This window comes from Elephas maximus, chromosome 24 (assembly GCF_024166365.1).
Source record: "Elephas maximus indicus isolate mEleMax1 chromosome 24, mEleMax1 primary haplotype, whole genome shotgun sequence".
Taxonomy (NCBI): Eukaryota; Metazoa; Chordata; class Mammalia; order Proboscidea; family Elephantidae; genus Elephas; species Elephas maximus.
In genome coordinates this window covers 37,340,554-37,364,970 of record NC_064842.1, presented here as the reverse complement: position 1 = coordinate 37,364,970, position 24,417 = coordinate 37,340,554, and the positions used below count along the sequence as shown (strand labels likewise).

At 37.9% G+C, this 24,417-nt stretch overlaps 1 protein-coding gene and 1 non-coding gene across 8 annotated transcripts in view; one reads left to right on the top strand and one right to left on the bottom strand.

Annotated features, from left to right (window-relative positions):
• RABGAP1L (RAB GTPase activating protein 1 like) overlaps positions 1-24,417 on the bottom strand; it is a 739,959-nt gene that overhangs the window by 76,576 nt on the left and 638,966 nt on the right. The window lies entirely within an intron of this gene.
• On the top strand, positions 14,970-15,072 carry LOC126067096 (U6 spliceosomal RNA). The gene has a single exon (XR_007515328.1). It is a non-coding gene; the product is annotated as a U6 spliceosomal RNA (small nuclear RNA).

Sequence of the window (24,417 nt, the reverse complement as noted above, 5' to 3'; positions counted from 1 at the left end):
AGAAAGTAATAAATAAAAGGTTTAGAAATTGAAAAGGAAGACAAACACCTGTCATTATTTACAGATGGTCATGGTCATTTAATCAGAAAAATCTAATGTACAGATAAGAATGAATAAAACTAATAATAAATTGTATCTTGTTAGATACAAGATCTATTTACAAAATCAATATTATTTCTATACACTAGCAACAATCAACTAAAATGTAAATAAAAATGTGGTTGTTCTTTGGTGCTATTGAGTTAAAATTCTGTTCTCCATTTTCCCCCTTTTGATCAGGATTCTTCTATGGAATGTTTGATCAAAATGTTCAGTAATGGTAGCTGGACACCATCCAGTTCTTCTGATCACATGGCAAAGGAGGCAGTTGTTCACGGAGGCAGTGAGCCATACATTCCATATCCTCCTCCTATTCCTGACTCTCCTTCTTCCTCTGTTGCTCCAGGTGCAGAGAGACCAATTGTTGTGCCTTGGATGACCGCTTGAAAGCTTTTAAGGTCCTAGCCACTACGAGATGAACTAGCAGGCAGAACAGGAGCACTAAGCATATTATTAGGCCAATTAACTGGAATGTCCCAGGAAACCATAAACCATGACCTTAAATCTCCAAACCATGGACCCAAATCCCATGAGATATTTGGTTGTATATAAGCAGCCTCAGCAGCTACTTTTTTTTTTTTTGTCATTGTTGTAAATCTACTTATCAAACAACTTTTGCCAATTCAGCTTTTTACATGTAGGTGTACAACTTCTTGACAGCAAGTAAAATAATGGGCTGTGCAACCCTACCCTTAAACAGTACAATTTTTTCCATCGCCTTTGCCTGCCTTTTTTCCCCTCCCTCCTACCCCTGGTAACCACTAATAAACTTTGTTTTCTATATATTTGCCTTTTCTTGTCTTTTTACATAAATGAGGTCATATGGTATTTGTCCTTTTGTGGTTGGCTTATTTGCTCAGTATGTCTTCAAGCTCCATTCATACCATCAAGACTTCAATTCTCCTACTGGCTGAGTAGTATTCCATTGTATGCATGTACCACATTTTTGTTTATCCATTCATCTGTTGATGGGCATTTAGGTTGTTTATACGTTTTGGCTACTGTGAATAGTTCTGCAATGAACACTGGTGTCCAAGTCTCTTTTTGAGTCTCTGCTTTCAAATCTTTTGTCTTTTGGGTATATACCAAGGATTAGTGCTGCAATGAACACTGGAATCCAAGTCTCTTTTTGAGTCTCTGCTTTCAAGTTGTTTGTCTTTGGGGTATATACCAAGGAGTGGGATTGCTGGGTCATATGGTAGTTCTATTTTTAGTTTTTTTTTTTTTTTTTTTTAAGGAACCTTACACTGTTCTCCACAACAGCTGTACCATTTTGTATTTCCATCAGCAATGGGTAAGGGTTCCAATTTCCCCTCATCCTCATCAACATTTGTTATTTTCTTTCTTTTAATCTTAGCCATCCTAACCCAAGTCCATCCTAGTGGGAATGAAATGGTATTTCATTGTGGTTTTGACTTGTATCTCTCTGATGGCTAAATGGGAGCACTGGTGGCACAGTGGTTAAGAGCTCGGCTGCTAACCAAAGGGTCAGCAGTTCAAATCCACCCATTGCTCCTTGGAAACTCTATGGGGTAGTTCTACTCTGTCCTATAGGGTCACTATGAGTTGGGCAGAAATCAACTCGACCGAGATGGGTTTTTTGGTTTTATGAGGTGGCTAATGACACTGAGCATCTTTTCATGTGTTGGACTGGCCATTTGAATGTCCTCTTTTATAAATGTTTATTCAAGTCCTTTGCCCATTTTATGATTGGTTTATTTGCCTTTTTGTTAAGTTGAAGTTTTATAAACATTTCGGTTATTAGATTGTCGGATATATGGTTTTGGAAGATATTCTCCCAGTTGGTAGCTTGTTTTTCAATTTTTTTCGTAAAGTCTTTTGATGAACAAAAGTTGTTAATTTTTTATGAGGTCCCTTTTATTTATTTTGTCTTGTGCTGTTTGTGCTTTTGTTAAGCAATGTAAGTTCTGACTAAATACTTTTTTGATTAAGCCTTAGAGGTAACAAAGGCTACAATTAAGCAGCTGATTTCTAAATCTTTGTGTAGAATGCACTCATTAACTTTATTATATAATTTGACTATAGATCATTTATTCAGCCACAGCACGAAGTGCAAGGCTTCAAGCACCTGTTCATTGAGAGGGTTCTGGAGTTTGAATCAAGCAGAGTTCAGTGCTGTGAAAACAGTGAAGAGGAACTATATACTTAAAATAAATCAACTCTTTAAAACTTGCCATAGTCTTTGGAAAAAGGGTCATCTACTCAATAAATAAATATACTTCATGTATCTTCAACAATTATCCAAAAAACATTCACTGAATACCTACTGTGCTTTACACAGATCATTGGCATTAAGGTTGGTTTCAGTTGTTTCCAACATCTAGATACTCAATAGGTAACAGTAATGATAACAATGCCTCATGTGTTTTCTGAGTCTTTCTTATGGGCCCTGTGCTATTCTAAGCATATAACAAGTCTGACCCTATTTAATTCTCACAACTCTATAGATATATATTATTACTGTCCATGTTTTACAGAACAGGAGACCGAAGTACAACAAGGTTAAGCTGATTTGCCTAAAGTCATACAGCTGGTAAGTGGTACAGAAGGGATTTGAATGCAGACAGAGGCCACACTTGATATTAAATTTCCTTGCCAGAAAATGAAAAGTTTTAGTATATGTGAGATGTGAATAATATGTGTGAGTTCCAGTTTTAGGAATAAGGTTAAGTCACTTGCCCTTCCACCTGGAAGTGACCAAGAATACCTTACAAAATGATCTAACACCTGTTCCTTATTCAGAAATACTTCTCTTCTGATACCTGAGTAGGTCATGTCCTTAAAGTCTTGGTGAGAAGGCCGTGCTGTGAGAGAGAGCCATTGTCTGAAGAACACGTCAGGAAAAGAAATAGTTTTAAAAAACTGAAGGGCAGAGTGAATGTACCAAAGCAGCATTCAGGCATTGAAAATAAATGTCCTTTCCTACATGTTTTAATAGCGAGGCTTTGAGTGAAAACATACACACAATCTCATGATCTTAAAGTCACAATTCAGTTTCTTCTGCATTTAGTGCCCACCTGCAACATGCATCACACTAGCTAACCAGAAAGGACTCAAAAGGACGGAATCTCAGTGGGGAGATTTGTACACATAAGAGAAGACAAAACAATTTTACACATGATATACTAACGTAACAGATATATGGTTTAGGGAGTAAGGGAGGCCCTAGGTAGTGCAAACGGTTAGCTTCATTGCCAACTGAAAGGTTGGAGGTTCAGATATGCTTCAGAAGAAAGGCCTGGCAATCTGTGTCTAAAAAACCAGCCACTGAAAACCCTATGAAGCACAGTTCTACTCTGAAACACATGGGGCTGCAACAAGTTGCAACTGACTTGGCAGTAACAGGTTTGTTTGTTTTTTGGTTCAGGGAGTAAATACTCTATCTTTTGATGAAGTCTAATTTCTAGCATACTTAAATAGTTCTTAGCAGTAGGTAACTAGCTATAGAAGACCAGAGATTTTCATGTTGATTTCTAGATTGCTTTGAAACACTTTTAATTAAACCTTGACTGCTAGAGAACATAATGTCTTTAAGGACTATTATGCTCACATCTCAAATGAGGGAAAATGCTAATTTTATCCTACAGGAAAGAATATGCCTAAGAGAAGTTATTTTTACCTTAGAGGATTATACACCTTTATTACATGCCTCAGCAAGGCATAACAGTTAAATTTATAGGTCCATAAAAAACAAATGAAACTAACATAGCTAGAAGATATCAGTTATTATGGATTCTGTTGACAATATCTTTGTAACAGAGAAGACTATCTGGAGGACAAAACTACAGTAGGCTGATTAAAACACATTCATACTTTAGTATAATGTTATTAATGTTTAAGCCTTAAACTTTGGAGTTAGACGTGTTTTCAAGTCACAGCTCTACCACTTAAAAGCATTATGACTCTGGGAAAGTTGCATAACCTCCGTAAGACTTCATTTCTGCATAAGGTTATCATGAAGAATAAACGAGATAATCCATGAAAGTATATACAGTACAGTGCCTAGCATATAGTATGCACTCAATAAATGCCAGTTCTAGTGTCTCAGTAGCCTCAAACATACTTTTGTAACTCTACGAATTTAATAATTTTGTGGATTTGGTTTTAAAAACAATTCTTATATTTTTAATTCCACTAAATTTTTTAAATCATCTCATAAGTACTTGCTCCTGGAGTACAATAGCTCCTGGAGCCCTGAGCTGCCATATAAGACCTTCAGGCCACCATGCTGTGACGAAGCTGCAAGTCATAGGAGCCCAACCTTTGAGTCATCTCAGTCCAGGCACCTAACACTGAAGAGTGAAGACCTTCAAATGATTCTGGTTCCTCATCATTCAAGTCATATCCAGTGATCTGAGTCTTCCCCAGATGAGGCCCTAGATATTACAGAGCAGAGATAAGTTATGCCCACTATACTCTACCTGAATTCTTAACCCATAGAATCTGAGAGCATAATGGTTGTTGTTTTAAGATACTAAGTTTCGGGGTAGTTTGCAACAGATACATCCGAACTACAGAATATAGAAACTGGAGCTACGGAATCATAGAAATGTACAGATAATAGATGTCACATAATATATAACATATATAATATGTAGATTATAGATAAGTGATGCTATAGAATCATTGAAACAAAGGGGACCCTAGAAAATATATAGTCAACCCCCTCATTTTAAAGATGAGGAAACTGAGGCCAGTCCACAGTTGCCTGATGAGTGACAGATTCAGGACAATCACATAAGTCTCTTGGCTTCCAGTCCTGGGCTTTTTCCGAAACACAATTACTTCATAATATAGCTTTATATTATAAAATGTCTTACCATCTTTTACTATTTATTATTCAAACAGCAATATTTCAGGATGAAAAGACTGTAGAGGCTGTCGTTCAAGGCCAAAGCATAATTATATTTCTGGATGCAGACAACTTATACTAGTATCTCTGGCACATAACAGGCACTCAATAAATGTTTTTTAAAGTGAAGTATTACTAAATTAAATGGTGCCGCTTGAATCTGCAGTGCTTGTGCTTGAAAAATACAAACATTTTCAGTTTTGAAATAAAATCTATAAATCTTAAAACTATGATTGGTTCCTCCTTACCACCACCCCCCTGCCCCACCAATTATTAAATTCTGAAAATCTCAGTGAGGTCAATCTTTGTAGTCCCCACAACAATGCCTCAAATATAAGTGCTCGACATTCATTTTTTGATGAATACAACTATATAACTACATATTTATAAATATAAGAGGCATGCCCTCCTTTTCCCCTTCTCCCCTTCCCTCAAGCTTGAATGTGTGCCTAGAAAATGTGGTGGTGAGCATATCTGACCATGAAGATGGAGGCAACATCCCTGAAAATGGTAGAGTAACAAGAATGGAGGATGCTGGATTCCTGACTCAGTGGAGTCACCAAATCAAGTGTGGACTGCATATACTCAGACTGATACTGAAAGAGAAAAATGAGTATCTTCCTTTTTTAAGCCACTGTCCTTTTAGGTTTCTTTGTTAACCTGTATTTTAATACAACAAATATTTCACATTTGTGACTATAACTTTTTTTTTTTTCATTTTTGTCCCTTTTGCCCTATGGACTGACATGTTTTGTACCTCTACTATTTTAACGGCCTGTGAATATAAAACTTTGTTCAAGTCCTACATTACACTCTTTGGTGATGTTCAAGTGTTATGATGTCATTTCAGGTTCCATCATTTACTGGATTGGGTAACAAAGCAAGATAGGTAAATTCAGAGATATTACTGCAAAAGTCTTAAAAATCTAGCCAGGTTGAACACAGACATATAGATCAATGAACAAAATCTGAGGGTCAGAAATAAACCCTTACATTTATGGTCAATTATTTTTAACAGAAATGACAAAGAAATTCAATGGGGAGAAGAACAGTCTTTTCAACAAATGGTGGTGGGACAATTGGATATCCCTATGCAAAAAAAAAAAAAAAAGTAGTGAGATCTTTACCTCACATCACATGCAAAAAAATTAAAGAAAAATGGATTATAGACCTAAATGTAAGAGCTAAAACTCTAAAACCTCTAGAAGAAAACATAGGAAAAAAAAAACTTTGGACCTTAGACATGGTATCAAAAGGACAATTCATAAAAGAAAATTGATAAATAGGACTTTACAAAAATTTAAAACTTTTGTTCTTCAAAAGACACCGTTGTAAGAAGATTAAAAAAAAAAAAAAAACAAGCCACAGATTGGGAGAAAATATTTACAAATCACATATTTGATAAAGGACTTGTATTCAGAATATATAAAGAACTCTCGTGACTCGATAATAAGACAATCCAACTTAAAAATGGGCAAAATATTTGAAAGACATTTTACCAAAGATGATACACAAATGGCTAATAAGTTCATGAAAAGATGTTCAACACCATTAAGAAAATGTAAATTAAAACATCAAATGAGATATTACTATACACCCACTAGAATGGCTAAAATTAAAAAGACTGACATGAGAGGGGTATTCACTCATTAGATTGCAGATAAGTTTCATTTTAGGTGAAGGGAAAGACAATACGAAATACAGGAGAGGTCAACACAACTGGACTAAACCAAAAGTAAAGAGGTTTTCTGAATAAACTGAATACTTGAAAGGCCAGTGTGGCAGGGGTGGGGGTTTGAGGACCATGGTTTCAGGGGACATCTAAGTCAACTGGTATAATAAAATCTATTAAAACATTCTGTATCCCACTTTGGAGAATGGCATCTGGGGTGTTAAACGCTAGCAAGCGGCCATCTAAGATGCATCAATTGGTCTCAACCCACCTGGTGTGAGGAAGAATGAAGAACACCAAAGACACAAGATACTTATGAGCCTAAGAGACAGAAAGGACCACATAAACCAGAGACTACATCAGCCTGAGACCAGAAGAACTAGATGGTCCCCGGCCACAACCAGTGACTGCCCTGACAAGGAACTCAACAGAGAAATCCTGAGGGAGCAGGAGAGCAGTGGGATGCAGACCCCAAATACTCGTAAAAAGACCAGACTTAATGGTCAGACTGAGACCAGAAGGACCCCAGAGGCCATGGTCCCCAGAACTTCTGTTAGCCCAGGACAGGAACCATTCCCAAAGCCAACTCTTCAGACAGGGATTGGACTGGAATAGGGGATGGAAAATAATAGCGGTGAAGAACAAGCTTCTTGGATCAAGTGGACACATGAGACTATGTTGGCATCTCCTGTCTGAAGGGGGGATGGGAGGGCAGAGGGGGCCAGAAGCTACCCGAGTGGACATGAGTAGAGAGAGTGGAGGGAAGAACTGTGCTCTCATTGGAGGGAGGGCAATTAGGAGTGTATGGCAAGGTGTAGGAAACCCTGGTGGTGCAGTGGTTAAGTACTACAGCTGCTAGCCAAAAGGTCAGCAGTTCAACTGTGCCAGGTGCTCCTTGGAAACTCAACGGGGCAGTTCTACTCTGCCCTATAGGGTCGCTATGAGTTGGAATTGACTCGATGGCAGTGGGTTTGGTTTTTTGTATGAGAGACTGACCTGATTTGTAAACTTTCACTTAAAGCACAATAAAAATTAAAAAAGAAAAAAAGACTGACATGGATCAAAGACCTAAATATGAAACCAAAAATTATAAATATCATAAAATAAAAAATAGAGTCATCACCAGAGGCCCTAATACACGGCATAAACAGGATACAAATCATTACTAACAATATACAAATACCGGAAGATAAACTAGATAACTGGGATCTTCTAAAAATTAAACACTTATGCTCATCAAAAGACTACACACCTGAAGAGTAAAAAGAGAACCTACAGACTGGGAAAAAAAAATTTGGTATGACAAGTCTGACAAAGATCTAATCTTTAAAATCTACAGGAAAATTCAATACCTCTACAACAAAAAGACAAATAATTCAATTAAAAAATGGGCAAAGGATATGAATAGACACTTCACCAAAGAAGACATTCAGGTGGCTAACAGGTACAGGAGGAAATGCTCATAATCACGAGCCATTAGAGAAATGCAAATCAAAGCTACAATGAGATACCATCTCATTCCGACATTAGTGGCACAAATTAAAAAAACAGAAAATAACAAATGTTGGAGAGGCTAAGCATAGATTGGAATTCTTATGCATTGCTGGTGGGAATGCAAAATGGTACAACCATTTGGAAAATGATATGGTGTGTCCTTAAAAAAGCTAGAAATAGAAATACCATATGATCCAGCAATTCCACTCCTAGGAATATATCTGAGAGAAACAAGAGCTATCATACAAATAGGCATATGCACACCCATGTTCACTGCAGCATTATTCACAACAGCAAAAAGATGGAAAAGATCTAAGTGCCCATGAACAGATGAATGGATAAACAAACTACGGTACATACACGCAATGGAATACTATGCAACAATAAAGAACAATGATGGCTCTGCGAAACATCTCACAACGTGGATGAATCTGGAGGGCATTATGCTGAGTGAAATAGATCAGTCACAAAAGGACAAATATTGTATAAGACCACTAATACAAAAATTCAAGAAAAGGTTTACACACAGAAAATAACTTTTTTTTTTATTGTGCTTTAAGTGGAAGTTTACAGTTCAAGTCAGTTTCTCATACAAAAACCCACAGACACATTGTTATACGACCCTACCTGCTCTCCCTATAATGTGACAGCACACACTCCTCCTTTCTACTCTGGACTTCCTGTGAGCATTCAACCAGCTCCTGTCCCTTTTTGTCTTCTCATCTTGCCTCTGGACAAGAGCTGCCCATTTAGTCTCATGTTTTTGTTTTTTTTTTCTATCTACTTGAGCTAAGGAGCACTGTCTTCACAAGTATCATTCCATGTCTTATAGTCCAGTCTAATCTTTGTCTGAAGACTTGGCTTCAGGCATGGTTTCCATTCTGGGCTAACAGAGAGTCCAGGGCCATGTCTTCTGGGGTCCCTCCAGTCTCAGACCATGAAGTCTGGTGTTTTTACTAGAATTTGAGCTCTGCATGACACTTTTCTCCTGCTCCATCAGGGACTCTCTGTTGTGCTCTCTGTCAGGGCGGTCACAGGTGATAGCCAGGCACCATCTAGTTCTGGTCTCAGGCTGATGGAGTCAAGAAACAATGTTCGATGGTTATGAGGGAGGGAAGTGGTTGGCAGGAAAAAACACTAAATAGATAACAGATAAGTGGTAACTTTGGTGAAGGGTAAGACAGTACAGAATACTGGGGAAGCGGCACAACTTGTCCAAGGCAAGGTCATGGAAGCTCCATAGACACATTCAGACTCCCCGTGGGATCAGATTACTGGGCTAAGGGCTGGGGACCGTGGTTTCAGGTGACATCTAGCTCAATTGGCATAACATAGTTCATAAAGAAAATGTTCTACATCCTATTTGGTGAGTAGCATCTGGGGTCTTAAAAGCTTATGAGTGGCTATCTAAGATTCTCTACTTGTCCCACCCCATCTGGAGCAAGGGAGAATGAAGAAAACCAAAGATACAAGGGAAGCATAGTCCAAAGGACTAATGGACCACAAGTACCACAGCTTCCACCTGACTGAGTTCAGCACAACTCGATGGTACCCAGCTACCACCACTGACTGCTCTGACAGGGATCACAATAGAGGGTCCCAGGCAGAGCTGGAGAAAAACGTGGAGCAAAATTCTAACTCACAAAAAATGATCAGACTTACTGGTCTGACAGAGACTGGAGAAACCCCAAGAGTATGGTCCCCAGACACCCTTTTAACTCAGTACTGAAGTCACTCCTAAGGTTCACCCTTCAGCCCAAAGATCAGACAGGCCCATAAAACAAAACGAGACAAAATGGGCACACCAGCCCAGGGGCAAAGACAAGAAGGCAGGAGGGGACAGGAAAGGTGGTAATGGGGAACCCAAGGTCGAGAAGGTGAGAGTGTCGATATGTCGTGGGGTTGGCAACCAATGTCACAAAATATTATGTGTATTAATTGTTTACTGAGAAACTAATTTGCTCTATAAACCTTCATCTAAAGTACAATAAAAAAAAAAAGACTGACAACATCAAGTGGCTACGGAGAAGCGAGATAATGGAGAAACTGGAAGCCTCCTACACTGTTGTTGGGAACGTACAATGTTATAGCCACTTTTGAAAATAGTTTGATAGCTCCCTAAAAAGTTAAACATTAACTTACTATATGACTATGACTCAGCAATCCTACTCCTAGGCATCTACCCAAAAGAAAACATACATTCACATAAAAACTTGCATGGGAATGTTCACAGCAGCATTATTCATAGTAACCTCAAACTGGATATAAGTCAGAAGTCTATCAACTAGTGAATGGATAAACAAAACGTACGAGAGCCATACAGTGGAATAAGTATCTGCAATAAAAAGGGACAAGCTATTGATTTACACTATGGCACAGATACACTTCAAGAACATCATGCTAAGTGAAAGAAGTCAGACATGAAAGACACATATTTTAAGACTCCAGCCATATGAAATTCCAGAAGAAGTAGATTACTGGTTGACTGAGACTGGGGGTAGGATGCAGACTGACCGCAAATAAGCATGAAGGAATTTTCGAAGGTAATAAAAATGTTCTAAAACTGGATTATGATGATGAATGCCTAACTCTATAAATTCACTAAATAGCACTGAATAGTATGCTTAAAAAGGCTCCCGGGTGGTGTAAATGGCTTGTGCTCAGGTACCAACCCAAAGATTGGCAGTTTGAATCCACCCAGCAATGCCATGAAGAAAGGCCGGGTGATCTACTTCCATAATATCAGTCATTGCAAACCCTATGGAGCAGTTATAACCTGAAACATGGGGGTCGCCATGAGTCAAAACTGACTTGACAGCAACAGGTTTAGTTTAGTATACTTAAACCAGGTGAATTTTACGGTAAGCAAATTATACTTCAATACAGATGTTTAAAAAAAAAAAAAAAATCTAGCCAGTCTTTCTGCAGAAGGTGAAGAGGGAAAGAAGTCCACCATATTATTAAAGTGTCACCAGTCCTTTCCAGACTCATAAAGATCTGTGCCCGCGGACTCATGTATGCATTTAGAGGTATTACTGTAGCAGGGACTACTGAAGTTGTTCCCCCAAATCCACTGTTTCTTCCCTTAATAATCTTCTCTGAGTCTCAACTGAGTTTGTGGTTGTCCACCTAAAGATTTTCTTTCCCAGACTCCCCTCTAGCTTGGTTTCGCCATATGAATAAGTTCTGGCAAATGGTCCTGTATCATAACGTGATGTAAGCAAATGTGATGTTTGCTATTTCCTGCTTGTGGGCACTAGATCCTTTTCTCTATCGACAGGGAAACAGTAAGAGCTCTGATAGCTCCTTGGACCCATAGATGGAAACAGTGTATGGTGATGGCAGAGTTGCCCTCTTAGGCTTGGACCTCTCAAACCTGGACTGTATGTGAGAAAACTACTGGATTTTAGGATAATTACAGCATAGAAAAAGAAGAATGGGTTCACTCTTCAACACTTGTCAACTGCAAAGTATCTTTAGGCAGCTGCTGTCTTTATGAACTGTTTGCAGGCCAGCAATAAGAACGTTCTTATCTAATTATAGAAAAATTTATGTAACAACTTCTATTAGTTTTCAGTATTTTTTTTTTTTTTTTATGGTAGATAAATATGCTGGGAAACCTATCCAGGACACTAGTATGATCTGAAGTGCATGTATTTAAAGAATGTTCCAGAAAGTTATTGAAGTTTTGTAAGTTTCCTCTACCTTTTGGGTATCAAGGCCTATTTTCCAAGCTAATGAATTTTTAGTCATTTTCATTTCATATAACCACTGGCATTAAAATAGCACTAAGTAAAAATCTGTCCTTTGTTTTTCATTTTCCTGTAGTTACTGGAGTGAAACCAACCAGTTTAAGATACTTAAGTGGTATTAAAGAAACCCTTTTGCAGACAGCTCATTTATAGAAAGAAGCTAGACATTCACTTACCTGCTACCTGATTTAAAATAGAATCGTGGCAGGTAACCAGCCAGGTAGGAGCCCTGGTGGAACAATGGTTAAGTGTGTGGCTGCTAACTAATTGAAAAGTTGGTGGTTCTAGCCCACCAGCAGTTCTGTGAAAGAAAAGACCTGGCAACCTGCTTCCGTAAAGATTACAGCCTAGGGAGCCCTGTGGGGCAGTTCTACTCTGTCATACAGTGTCACTATTTCTCAGAATTGACTTGATGGCGCACGACAGCAATGGATGGCACACAACACCACCAACCAGAAGAGCTGAAAGTCAGAAGGTAGTGCCCTTTCCTCTACTGCAGAAGTCACAGAGTTAGCTTTGTATAATTTCCACAAGGCAGGAGTTTGGTAAACATATTTATCTTATCAGGAAGATTTTATCTCAAAAATAGCTATGTGGTTCTTCAGGCAAGAGGAGAGAAAGGGTTGTAACTGACAGTCCAAAGGGATAAACCTTCTATTTCTGGAAGTACAAGGTTTAGTCTTCTACCTCCCCAGGCAGATATGATATGCAGGTCTAAACCCCTGCTGAAAACAATCAAAATCCTTACAGCCACATGGTTTTATCACATGACTCATAAATAAATACACAGAGAGTGGATTATGAATGAACACCACTACTAGAGGGCCAAGGATATAGTCTGTATAATATCTAATAAAGAGGCATAAGCTTTCACACAGCACTAGGCAAGAAATAAACTTTGAACAGTCGTGCTGCTTAATGAGGGATATCCCAGACGACGATGGGAGTGAAAGCAAAAAGCTGATGCCATTAAAATGGCACATATTTCAATGATTTGCAATAGTTCCGAGGTTAAAAAAGACTATATGTATCTGAAAATATGCAGACTATATACATCTGAAAGAAATTTTACTGTTAAATCAATCTTTTTCTAACAATTCAGAAGAGACTAGAATTTACAGTTAATTTCAAATAATTAGCATGCCACTTATCTCCTATATTAATTAAAGGCATTTTCCATATGAAATAAACATATCTGATTAGACTCAGTTGGCACTGTCTTGGCACTGTCTCAAACAGATTCAATTGGTACTCTATTCATTTACACTTGTTCATACCTGGCGTCTAAGTCCTAAGACATTTCTAGATGTGGGTGTGTTCTTTTCTGAGAATACTGAAATTTCTTGGGGTCAAAGACCATGTTTTTGGCTTTTTATGATATCCTCTGTAATAAGGCTTGGTACACCATGGCCACATAAATGCACGGTTTCAGCTTATGCAAGGATGAAACAGATGCCAATTCTCTGTGCATAGCTTTGAATTATTTTTCCAGGACAATGGCTGTGAGCTGATCTACCCATATTCTCTTGCCTAGTCCCTTTTGTGAGATAAATTTGAGAGACTACTGGCAGGAAAAAGAAGTACAAACAGAACAGAAAACAATCATCTGCCTCATTTGGGTACGGAGCATATGGCTTGTGTCTCGTGAACACCTGCCAGCCATGGACAATGCCATTGACCAATCTTTTATGTTTTTGATTTTATCTAAAAACGAGCTCATAAAAGCATAAATGCTTACTTAGCTCAATTTATACTTTGAATTTTAAAATATAAACATCCAACCGTTTACCTACTCATTCACTTAACATACAAAACAAAACAGGGCTGCCAAGGATCGGAGCTACTGTGAATAGCTGTGCTAGAAACACATAATAAGAGGCTGCTTCCAAAATGAGCTGGGCTTTTTGTACTACTCTTCCGGGGGGAAGCTGGGGTATCCTTTTTCTGGAAGTAGTTTACAAATCACTGTTTCCACAGGCATCTTTATCTCCATTCCACCCCATTAAGGCAAGAACAGCCTACATTTGGAGCGGTAAACGTTTCTTACTGCTCAGTCATGTGTTTCTATACTCACCAGCTTAGAAGAACCATAGGAGCAGCAGGGGAGCTTTGATTTTATAACCTAAGTGATGATTCAATTACATAACAGGAATATCTGAATGGGCTATTTTCAACATCTTGAAATCTAATAAGACAGATGATGTCATTATTAAGTGGATAATATGCTCAGAAAATTTATCACCAATCTTTTTTTAAGCACATTCTCAGGTTTTAAAGCATTACTGAAAACTTCCAAAAAATCCTTTGTAGGTGAATAAGACCCTGTTTCACAAAAGATAAGGCTCAGGGAAGCTAACAAAATCACCAGAACTCACTCAAATTTGCATTCAATGTAGCTATTATTTTATTTCTGTAGATATTCAACTGAACAGTTTGTATTCTTATTATTAAATTAGAGAGATTTGCTTTCTTAAGTAGATGTTTTATGGCTTTCATAGTGCTTTTGTCAAGTAAAAATATCTTTGAGAGGATCTAATAAATGAAGAGACTGCAGACCATAAAGGGGCTGTGAAAAGCCGATAGTAATTATAATCCAGTGTTTTGAGGGTCAAAATCCTAGTCAAGTTGAGTTCTGGACTAAAGAAAAACAATGGCTTTGGTTTTCTATCCTAAGACATCTCTCACAGAAAAATTAAAATCCAGACTCTTTGAACTATCCTACCAAACAGCAGTATCCTTCAACAATGTGGCGAAATGCACATTAATGTCTCTCAACTTGATATGGCATTTTCAACCCCAATTTTTCCCCAAAGCAAATAAATATCCAGCCAGTCAAATGGCTTGACCTTTACCACCCATCCGTACTGTAACTGAGTGCAGCCATCAGACGCTTTGCTTCCTGCCACCTCATATCACAGAGCTTTCTAATAAGTAGACCATATACTTGATCCAAGGAGCCTTGGTGGTGCAGTGGTTAAGCGCTCAGCCGCTAACTGAAAGGTCGGCAATTTGAACCCAGATCAATCTGTGGGAGAAAGATGTGGCAGTCGCTTCCACAAAGATTCACAGCCTTATGTGGTTGCTTTGGCAGCACGGATTCTAAAATTGGAACGATACAGAGAAGATTAGCATGGCCCCTGTGCAAGGATGACATGCAAATTTGAGAAGCATTCAGTATCTTTTTTTTTTTTTGCAGGAAAAAAAAAAAAAAGATTTACAGTCTTGGAAACCCTACAGGGCAGTTCTACCTATAGGGTCACCATGACTCGGAATCAACTCCACAGCAACAAGTTTGATTTGGTTTATTATTGATGCAACCTGAATAATTTTTGGTATCTCAAATCTTTTATAAGTACAAACTTTAAATTACTCCCTGAAAGCTGTAGCTAACAACATACGGAATACTATTTTAATAGTTGCCTTCCAAGCTAACTCCATGATCATTCGCTCAGCAACGACAGTCTATTCGCTCAGCAGTGACAGTCTATATCAGCAATGACAGTCTATATGCAGATGCCATCATCTGCAAGACTGCATACACTCCCCCCAATACAGTAGATACACTGTACTGAGTATATACTGTAGAAATCATAATAGCCCAAAGGTCTCAAATTGTGGCAAATAGCCATTTCTTACCCACCTACACCAGACTACATGGCTTTATATGGTAATAGTACTAATTCATTTGCTCAGAATTCTCTTCCCCATCCCCTACATGAACGTTTTCATCTCCCAGTTGCACTGTCATACATCTCAAAGTCTGTCGCTGAACGCTCACATAGAATAGCAGAATTCGTGGAGACTTTGTCACAGAAAAATTCGTATCTGATTTTTAAATGAGTTTCTCCGTATATACTCAGATATACACTCTATCCATGATCTTAGTGTAAAAACTCCTTCCTTTTACTAGATGCACATTTCATAAATGTTTTAATGGGACAACCCCAACTAAGGAACATATGGAATTCTACTGCATATCTGGGTACTGAAGCTCCAGATAAAGGCAAATACTTTCTGAGGAATACTAACACCTATTGTTTAGGGTCGCTATGAGTCGGAATTGACTCAACGACACTGGGTTTGGTTTTGGTTTATTGTACATGTATCTCTGGGAATGCTGGGAATTTTCTCAAACTCTCCAGGAAGAAAGAATTGCTGTGTTGTTTCTGTACCTCTAACAATAGAGAATTTATTTTAGAAGATAAATGTAATGGCAAAAACAAAACAAAAAACAGCCATTCGAGTCAGAAGCCAGGTTTGAAATTTAAGTTCCAGCTTTGCCATTTAGCTTTAAAGCTTTGGGCAGCTTCCTTAATTTCTCTGACCCTCAGTTTCCTCATTAGTTGGATAGGTATGTACCTCTCACCTCAGGAGTGGTGAGAATTAAATGAGACAGTACTTTGGAACAAAGTAGGCACTAATTAAATAAATGTTAGTGCAAGATTATGTTGCGTGAAATAGGTCAATTATAAAAGGGCAAGTGTTGTATGACGCCACTCAAATAAAAAGTCAAGAATAGGTTTAACTAGAGACTATATCAGCCTGAGACCAGAAGAACTAGAGGGTGCCCAGCCACAACCGATGACTGCCCTGACAGGGAATACAACAGAGAACCTCTGAGGGAGCGGAGAGCAGTGGGATGCAGACCCCAAATTCTCGTAAAAAGACCACACTTAATGGTAGGACTGGGACTAGAAGGATCTACATTGTATATAGTCTGTCCATCTTAAGTATTTTAATAGTAACATTAATATATGATAATTAATTTTCTTGGTAGGAGCAGATTAATGCATTTAAAAGTTCCAACTACTCTTTCCTTCTATGCATTCATATCCTAGAGCCATTTGATTTTGCCCAGCTCTTTCTGTCCAGCTCTACTTAAAAGACAATAGTTTTGTCAATGTACTTCTTTTGGTTAAGAAATCAAAATGATCAAGTATAAATGGGTTTTCTAACCCAATTATCTATTTTATTTAAATTATATACTGGTTAAGAATCACTACAACCTTGAAGAAGCAGGTATTTGCAGTGAGCTTCTGATATATAGAATCCATCTTCTTCCCTTCTTATAAGCACTCCTATCCTCCCTTTTTCCTAACATTTTACTATGAAAAATTTCAAGCATAAAGAAAAAGTTAAAGAATTTTACAGGGAACACTCATGTATTCACCACCTACATTCTACCTATCCATGTACCAATCTCCCTATATGTCCATTAATTCATCTTATTTTTTTGATGCATTTCAAAGTAAATATAAGTTACATATTTGTTTCTAGTTTTTTTTAAGGTAAAATTTACATACAAACAATGAAAGGCACAAATCTTAGGAGACTTTGTTGTTAGTTGTCCTCAATTGGAATCCGAATCATGGCCACCTTATCCATATGTGAAGAGTAGAACTTTGCTCCATATGGTTTTCAAGGCTGTGACTTTTTGGAAGCAGATCTCCAGGCCTGTCTTCCAAGATGCCTCTAGGTGGGTTCAAACTGCCAAACTTTCAGCCCCCCAAGGACTCCTTCAATGACTTTAAATAAATTCATATACCTGTGTAACCCAAACCCTAACCCTATTATATTTAATCAACACACTGTTCCAGCCAGGTATTTCTGGATTTCGATTTTGTGAACCAACATATTAGCTACCTGTAAATTTGACAAACATGCCATAAACAATACATTGGCTTTTTATAAATGTCTTTCCTTAAGAAACTATGCAAAGATAATTTTGAATATAGGCCGCTTTGCGTCTTCCTTGGGTCTAGTCTCAACAACCCTCCCTTGCCTCAAATGCAGTGCTTCGAGCCCCACTTCCACCCATTATAAAAAATGTGCTTATTTCCTGGAGTAAGTAATATGGAAAAGTCCTTCCTTGGGAGTCCAGTCAACTTCATGATGGGTCACCCCCTCTTAGTTAAATAAAGCATTTTCAGATCAGTTCCAGCCTTCTTTCCCATCTTCCTCTCTGTACCTTTCCCATCACTGGGAAGACTGGGTCATTGAAAACATTTAATTCTTGTATAACAATCTTGAGCCCTAAGTGGCACCTTGTTTTTCAAATATTCTTTTGAAGACTTCAAGTCAATGACAAATTCAAGTATGTATTTAAATGGAAGATATATTTCCTATCTTTTCAATAAGAAGGAAGTGGAGCAGCCTACACCTAAAAGAGAAAGCAATTTTCACCTTTCAAGCACTACCAATAAAAATGATCATTTTATATAAGGGAGTCATATTAACATAAGTGTGACTGTTAGGTTGGAGAGTACCGCACAGCTTTTGGGTTTCTAAACAAAGGTCCAATTTTAACTATTTAATTTAATAAGAAACTAGTTTGTTCTGTAAACGTTCATCTAAAGTACAATAAAAAATGTAAGAAAATTTTTTTTAACCATTTAGAGGGATTATCCTGGTTCCAGCATTTATCACATATTGCATGGTTTTAACAATGCCTTGAAGATACTAAATCCCAAATCATCAAAACTATTGTCATTGTCCATCAGCTTGAAGTACTTTCACAGACAGCTCAGTAAATATACCTGGGACCACCCAATTCCCCAGTTATAATTCTTAAGATGCAATTATGGAGGGAAAATGTTTTAAAGGTACATTTATGTACTTCTGAAGCAGTAGGACATGTGTTTAAAGTCACTTAAAGATTTGTGTATTGCATTGTATGTAAATTTTACTTGAAAAAAAAAAGAGCTAGAAACAAATATGCAATGCTAACAATACACATACTGAAGTATACTGGTGTCTGTAATACATCAAAAAAATAAGATGAATCAGTGAATGAATACCGAGATGGGTACATGGAAAGATATGTGATTCAGATACGTGACTCGGAGATGATATTTTTCAACTCGCACACCCAAAAAAGAGCAGCCTGAGAAGGAACTGCCACAAACTGTTACAATAGGTCCTACAGGTAGAAGACTTGGCTATTATAATATTAGGATTATTCTACAAGGGGACTTTTAAAAATGAACATTGGAGTCCAGCTTTCTGAAACATACCATCCTCCCAAGCATTCTGTATGACTGGTAACAGTTATGTTGAGATCCTGATTAGGGAAGTACTACCTCACGCAATGTCACAAAGGGGAAAAGCAGCACATGTAATCAAGATCTAGCTACAAAGTTTTTAGTAAGGCCCTTCAAGAAAATAAAAATAAAGTGATTATGTTTCCAAAATACCTATATATTTAAGAGAAGGCCTTTGTGGTACAGCTCAATAGTGTAATACAATGTTGCCATTACAATCAGGCTGTGATTTCTGTGGCTATATGAATCAGTTTTTCTTTTCTTTCTTTCTCGAAGGAATCAAAAGAAACTCCCAACAGTGGTTGTTTTTGCAAACTACTTTCTTTATATTCTTAAACCTAATACAGGAGTTGTTTGGATAAGGAGATTAGCTCTGAGTGGTAAAATTACGAGTAATTTCCACATTTTAGTTTTTGTTAACACGTATATCACAAATTTTCTACAATCAAAATATGATTTTAGTCATTCATGAGCGTGAAAACCCTTGAAATTGCAAGAAGAATCTTTAGAGAATAAACTTATTTGGCAAGCCTACTTTAAACAGATACAAACAGCTACTCGTTTTATAATATGCATTAATCAGCCATATCACATCATTTCCCTACTCAAAACTTTAATCTATACAATTAAAAATATCAGTTACTTAGCATTACACATGAAATCTTTCATGACCGACTCCTACTCCTACTCCCTATTCTCAGCCTCATCTCTCACCACTTCTCAGTCGTCCTCCCACATTCTAGCCAGACGGAACAAGCTGAAATTTCTAGACTGGCTACCTCTCTCTCACTCCTGTGTGCTTCTGAATGTGCTAGTCCCCCCTTCCTGGAATATCTTTCCCCTCCATCTGACCACCTAAAAAATTAATATATATATATATATTTTAAGTTTCCATCTTTAAACAGGCACAAATACATATTGCTGGTGGGAATATTAATTGATATTACCTTTCTTTTTTTTTTTTTTAGAAGAGCAATTTAGCCTTATCTAGCAAAACCACAAATGTACATACCTTGCAACCCAGAAATTCCACTCCTAGGAATTTAATCTACAGATGCACTCACACACTTGCGAAATGATACCCGAGATTATTCACTGCAGCATTGTTTGTAGCAGCAAAATATTGTAAACAACCTATATGCCCATATATTGGGAGCTGGCTAAGCACACAGAAATCCATACAGTGAAATACTATGTGGCTATCTAATGAACAAGTACAACCTTTACTTACTGATGTGAGGTGATGACTCACCTGGCAATAAGCAACTTGGCCTCTGGTCTTGGTTTCTGAGAGCCAGACTATACCTGAGGCTAATGAGTGGAGACTGACCAGACCAAGAGGGACTACCTGGGGGCCCAATGTTGACTAAGCCTCAGGAGGTATGACATAATCTATTATGGCCATGTGAAAAGGCTGGTAAGAGCCCTGAACCCTAAGACTAAGATGAGCTTACTGGGTGGCAAGAACATCTGCTCTCAGGTGGGTAGCATTCCCTGAGTACATAGAAGCTTCATTTTAAGACTCCTTCCAGACCTCACCTATGTGTCTCTTTTTATCCTTTTTGGTTGTAATAAACCTGTAGTCATAAGTATGGTATATTCTCTGAGAGATTCTGTGAATCATTCCAGTGAATTATCAAAACCAAAGGGATAGGGAAAGCCGGCAGGGACTGCTATCTGTCTATTTGGCAGTCTAAAGGACTAAGTTCTTTTAACTTATGAGCTCTGACCTAGCTGCAGGTGGCTAGGGTCAGAGAAGGGCTGTATGGGCAGCTGTTTCGAAGGACTGTGTGTGTCTTATGTGTGAGTTCTGACCCAGCTCTGAGTGTCTAGGGGCAGAGAGAGAGTGCTGCTTGGGCAGCTGGCAATGAGAATGGAGATGTGAGAAGGTGAGGGCTGGATCAATCTCCACATTTTGAGGACTAGATTCATGATAATCCTTACTACACAGTTGTCAACAAAGGTGAGATTTGTCCCTTACTTAGCACAAGTGACAGAAAAATTTCCAACACATATCAATAAGAAAGAAAAGTATCGAACAGGAATAGCACACCAAAGATTTTGTAAAGAAGAAAGAGGAAGAATAAATACAAATTTGCTTATATTTGCATAAAATATCTCAGGAAGGATACCTCTAAAACCTGGTAACATCACTGCGACACAGGAATGAGTGAGAAATTTTCAATGGATATAATTTTATATTTGTTGAAATTTTGAAATTTCATTTGAATGTATTACTTATTCAAAAAGTAAAATAAAATTAAAAAAAATACATTTAAAAAAAGTGTCAACATCTTTACAAAAATATCTCTTGACTAATCCCTCCATGCTTCTCCATCATGTGCCACGTGCTGTGGTAGGTACAGAGGGGAAATAAAAACAATCTGCAAGGAAATTGAACTTCAATGCACAGGGTGCACATAGGAGGGACAAGACCTTATACATTTCTAAGAGTGATCACATGGCTGATCCATAATTATTGTTTACTGGCTGTCTCTCAATGTAGATTGTGATCTCTTTAAAGATATCTCAAAGCCTAGTACAGTGCTATGCACATACGAGGTAGACATGTTAAATAAACCACTGAATAAATTAAGGCATCATGTGGAACCTATACATAGATCAAGAAGCAGTCATTTGAACAGAACGTGGGGCTACTGCATGGTTTGAAATTGGAAAAGGTGTGTGGCCGGGTTATTCTTTCACTTTACTTATTCAAACTACATGCCGAGCAAATAATCTGAGAAGCTGGACTATGTGCAGAAGAACGGCACCAGAGTTGGAGCAAGACTCATTAAACAACCTGCGATATGCAGATGATGCTGTCTTGCTTGCGCAAAATGAAGATGACTTGAAGCTCTTGCTAATGAAAGTCAAAGGCTACAGGCTCCAGTATGGGTTATACTTGGATGTAAAGAAAGCCAAAATCCTCACAATTGTGCCAAAAAACAACATCATGATAAATGGTGAAGAAACTGAAGTTGTCAAAGATTTCATTTCACTTGGATCAACAATCAACACCCATGGAAGCAGAAATCAAGAAATCAAATGACAACTGTATTTGGCAAATCTGATGCAAAAAGACCTTTTTAAAATCTTAAACAGCAAAGATGTCACTTTGATGACTAAGGTGCTCTTTGCCCAGGAAATGGTCTTTTCAATCCCCTCACATGCATGTGAAAGCACAACAATGAAAAAAGGAAGATCAAAGGATAATTGACATATTTGAACTGGGGTATTGGTGAATAATACTGGCTACACCATAGACTGCCAGAAGAATGAAAAAATCAGTCTTGGAGGAAGTACAGCCTAGATGCTCCTTAGAAGTGAGAATGGCAAGACTTCATCTCACTTACTTGGGACATATCATCAGGAGGGCCCAACCACTGGAGAGGACATCATGCTTGGTAAAGTGGAGGGTTAGCAAAAAAGAGCAAGGCCTTCAATGAGATGGAATGACACAGCGGCTGCAACAGTGGGTTCAGACATAGTAATGATTATGAGGACGGCACAGGACCAGGCAATGTTTTGTTCTGTTATGTATAAAGTCACTATGAGTTGGAGTCAACGCGATGGCAACTAACAACCACTACCACAACAGCAGGATTAACCCCTGTGTTATTTTTTAACAGTTAAGAGCTAATACTCAAGTATTCAGCCAGACTCTAACCTGATTCCACAATTTTATAAGAATTTAGTATACAGGTCTTAGGATAAAAAGATTTAAAAATAACTTTCTATATCTTATGTGTACAAATATTTATGAATATATTCAACTGTCACAAAAATATCATCCACTGTGGACCAGTGATTGATTCTACGCAGTGCTTCATTTTCCCCCAACACTATTCTTTAAATAGGTAGAGAGTGTGTACAATGCACCAGGCACCATAGTAGGCTGGAGGTATAATGGTGAGAAAAACAGACTCAAGTTCTTATGGAGGTTACAGTTTAGTGACAGAGAGTCATCAAATAATCACACAAATGTCACAGTATTTTTCTATATGTTCAAGGAGAAGAGAAACCGGAAGGCATGATCAATACTTCTCCTAGCTAGCCACAGGAAAGGAAAGGTACCTAGGTAATACAAGTCAAAGGTTAGGTCGGGGGTTATGGAGAGAACTCATTTTTTCCATGAGCGTAGATGGAAAAGATACATCTTTATTTTCCTCTAACTGAAATCTAGCAGATCCTTCAATTATGAATATAGGCAAAAATCCACTTGTAGTACTTGTGATGTTGTCATCAATAGGAAATAGATATTTTCATATCACATTATAGTTATTACATATCTCAAAATATCATTTATAATTTTCACTACTTTGGAATAGCAATTTTTATTAGGCCTGCTTATCATTTACTGTGTTTATAAAGAAGTACATGTTAATATATCACAAATCTTTTTATAAATTTTGATAACTGTATTTCAATATATAACTGGTTTTCTTTGTAATCTTATTTATTTTATTTTATGCACTTAAAACACTTTTTCTGAGGAGGGGTCCATGGACATAACCAGGCTGCCAACGGGGGCGGGGGGGTCTACCCATTGCTGCCGAGTTCATTCCAAGCCATAGTGACCCTATAGGACAGAGTAGAATTGTCCCATAGAGTTTCCAAGGAGCACCTGGTGGATTCGACTGCTGACACTTTGGTTAGCTGCCATAGCTCTTAAGCACAACATCACCAGGGTTTCCCATGGGGGTTCTATGGCCCCTAAAATATTGAGAACCCCTGGGCTATAAAGATGGATCAGGCTGGGATAACACTGTTGGCATACCATACAATTTCACTGGCAAGAGATTTCTGTTTTTAATTACCTCTCAGAGGGAAGGAGAGAAGAGTGCTACTTCAAAGTTCCAAGTATTTTGAAAAAGAGTAATGGAGAATGAATAGTGTTTTTTGGAAGTTTGAATTTTCAATCAGGTTTTATTATATATCCAATGAGCAGAAAATGGAAAAATTCTTCTGAAGACAAATCTATGGATATATAGTTTTTAGGAATATAAACACTATGTATGTTGTTGAGAAACACAGTGCTTATATATTTTATACAGCTAACCTAACCATGATGATCACACAAAGGGTAAATTATTACACGTGTGGTAGATTATTGTTCAGTATATATTCACTCCCTCCTCCCCCAACCTCTACGGTGCAGTATACTTTCCTACCCTACTGATGTTGGAATTGGCCTTGTGATTGGCTTTGGCCAATAGCACATGGATAGAAATCAAACGGTGCTAACTCCAAGCCTAGGCCTTTAAGAGGAGTCAAATGTTTCCACTGATGCCTCTGGGAACTTCCAAACTCTCCCATGAGAAGAACAGGTTGCAGGTAGCCTGCTGATCACAGAAGAATGAGAGATGTGAAGTAGATCTAACCAAACCTGTGGCCTGGAGTTAAGTTCAGCTATGCCTATCTATGGCCCACTATACCCAGCCAAGATCAATCAAATCCTAGCCATCAACAGACTCATGAGGGAAA